The 3,148-nt window shown below is 42.3% G+C and overlaps 1 pseudogene; it reads left to right on the top strand.

Annotated features, from left to right (window-relative positions):
• The first annotated feature begins 1,150 nt into the window (after window positions 1–1,150).
• Window positions 1,151–1,882, top strand: LOC101584203 (annotated as a pseudogene).
• The last annotated feature ends 1,266 nt before the right edge of the window (window positions 1,883–3,148 follow it).

Raw genomic sequence — 3,148 nt, 5'->3', positions numbered from 1 at the left:
TAAACAGGATCTCAAGTCCGCATCTTGTACAGCAATTAACCACTAAGAAGAATATATGCAGTGTATTATTTGTTGAAAAAAAAATCCACTGTACTATATTGCTCCAGGCACAACAGATGTAGGTGCAACTTGCTTTGAAAATAAATTATAAATTAAAAAAAAAGAAAGTCAAAAAATATCTATTTTTAACTTTGCATATGCTGTTTACAAGAGAAGTGCTTTAAAAGTAAGGATTCAAGGGCTGGCCAGATAGCTCACTGGACTAAAGTGCCTGCTTAGGCAGATGCAGAGACCAGGGTTCAATACTCGGCATGCTGTGCCGGCCCCATCTCTGGGGTACATTGAGACGGTGATTGAGACTGGGCATGATGGTGTGTTCCTATAATCCCAGCACTTGGGAGGCTGAAAACAGGAAGATCACTATAAGTGTAAGCTGCATAATGAGATCCTGTAGCCCCTGTACTAAAAAACACATTAAAATAAAAAAGTAAAGATACAAGGGCTGGTGAGATAGCTCAGCAGACTAAGCACCTGCTTAGGCAAGCACAGGGACCAGGGTTCCATCCTTGGCACCACATGCCACACTGGTCCAGCCCCCAGGCACACTGAGCTGGCCACCAAGACCAGGTATGGTGACACATGTCTGTAATCCCAGGGCTGGGGAGGCTGAAAACAAGAGAATAACTGAGTCTGAGCTGTGTAGTGAGACTCTGTACCAAATACATAAAATTTTTAAAAAGGATATAGAAAATACAAAAGTAAAAATGTAGGGAACAGTTCCATGCAAATACTAACTAAAGGAAGATAACGGGTCTACATTAAAATCAGACAAAAGAGACTTTAAGGCAAAAAGCATCACAAAGCTTTGCTGACCTTTGCCCCCATACACACACCATCTGAGCCAAACTGAGCACTGGTGAACTTTGGGAAAATGTCAAAATGAAGAAGCAAAAGGTAATCTCAGACCTCCAGCCTACCCAGGACAAGTCCAGGAGACAAGGACATGAAGAACTTGAAAGTCACACATCTGTAATTTCTGAAACGATAGCAACTAAAGTAAAGAACAAGTCCATCAGGCCATAGAAGAAATCGATCACAAATAATCTCTCAGGTAAAAAAATAAAATACTGAGCCCTCGCGCGTCGCCGTCATGGCAGCTGAGGAGAAGGACCCGCTGAGCTATTTCGCGGCTTACCAGAGCAGCAGCTCAGACTCCTCCTCGGGCGAGGAGGATAACAGTGAGCAAGAAGAGACGAGCTGCAAGGCCCCAGATGCAGCGAAGTCGTCGGGCGGCGCTGGGAACAAGGCGGAGAAGCGGCTGCTTCCGGAGCGTGACGCGCCCAGCCTCTCTCTACAATCCGCTCAGCAAGCAGATGGACTGGGAGAGGCAGGTCGTCAAGGCGCCCGAAGAGCTGCTCCCCGAGACCCCTTCCCTATGACGCCGAAGTACCTGCGGTGCTGCCTCCAAGCCAGTGTCTGCTGCAGCCCCCGAAGGAAGGGGTCAGCCCTGGCGTAGTGTCTGAGGCTGGACTCAGCTTTGCCTCCAAAGGAATTCAAAATATGGAAGTCAAACTGTGTACCACCGCCCGAGACCTGCACTACTGAGAAGAAACCTCCGCCTCCAGAGCTGGATATGGCGATAACATGGTCGAACATATATGAGGACAATGGAGACGATGCCCCACAGAGCGCTAAGAAAGCTAGGCTTCTACCAGAAGGGGAGGAAACGTTGGAATCAGATGATGAGAAAGAAGAGCATACTTCCAAAAAGCGCAAAGTAGAGCCAGGAGAATCAGCAAAACAGAAAAAGCAGGAAACAACAAAGGACGAGACTTCTGGACTCCAAAGCCTGTCAAAGTGTATCTTTGGTCAGATTATTTGACATTGTGGATTATTATGACAGAACATCTCCATGAAGTATGTATGGTAATGAACTAACAAGTATTGCTTCGAGAACTTTCCACTGTAGAATTCATTTTTTTAATTTAAAACTGGTATGTATTTAAGACCCATTTAAATTGACAGTACTTAGAATCATTCTTGCTGTCTATCCCCAGAGTAGGTGGTGTGTTTTGAGAGTTTGTCACGTACTGACATGCCAATGTTCAATGAGCCTTTTATAAAGGAATATATTTTTTTATTTTATTTATTTATGTGTGTGTGTGTGTGTGTGGCCAGCTCAGCCCACCAGGGGGCGGGGCTGGCTGGCATGTGGTGCTGGGGGATTGAACCGAGGTCCCTGCGCTTTGCTAAGCTTGTTCTAAGTATAAGTAGGTGCTTTAGACCACTGAGCCATCTCACCAGCCCCAAAGGAATATATTTTTAAAGTAAATGTATTGTAATGTACTGTGAACTTGTGGGGTGCTTTTCATCAGTGTTTGTACAGTGTAAATAAATCATGGAAATAAAATTACTTATTCAATAAAAAATAAAAAAATAAAAATGAAGAAGAAGAAAAAGAAGGAAGAGGAGGAGGAGGAGGAGGAGAAGAAGAAGAAATGACAACAATCATGAAAGAATTTCTCAGTGCATCTAAAGAAGACAGAAAAAAAGAGAATAGAAAAATGATGGAAATATTGAATAATTATGCAGAAAAGAATGAAAATGCATGAAACAAATTCAAACAGATATCTAGGAAATTAAGAATTCCATTGAAAGCTGGCAAAACAACCTGAAAGAAACTGAAGATAGACTTTCAGACCTTGAAGACAGCACTATAGCTAAAGATTGCAAAAGGAAAGATCTCTTAAAAATAACCAGAAAATAACAATTCAACAGCTGCAAGATGATGCAAAGACAAACACTGTAAGACTGATATATGTCAACAAAACAGCAGTAGTCAGTGCAAATGACATAAAAATATTACTTACAGAAGTAGTAGCAGAAAATTTCCCAAGCATAGGAAAAGAATCTGACACACAGATAAATATCATGACAAGCAGCCCGTATTCAGAAGACCAGAATGACAGGCACTCCAAGCATGAAACTACTACTACAGATTACCATCCTCAGCGTAGTTGCTTAATTCACAGGTATCAGTATATATAGTTAGTCAGGGTGAGAATCTTTCCAATTAAATGCTAGATTCAAAAATCTTCTGGAGATTCTCAGGATCATTGCCTTGCCCATCTTCTACATATAACTGTAT

Source organism: Octodon degus, unplaced genomic scaffold, assembly GCF_000260255.1.
Source record: "Octodon degus isolate 3935 unplaced genomic scaffold, OctDeg1.0 scaffold00005, whole genome shotgun sequence".
Classification (NCBI taxonomy): Eukaryota; Metazoa; Chordata; class Mammalia; order Rodentia; family Octodontidae; genus Octodon; species Octodon degus.
Note: the sequence above shows the minus strand (reverse complement) of the source record. Positions and strands in the feature narration are given on the sequence as shown.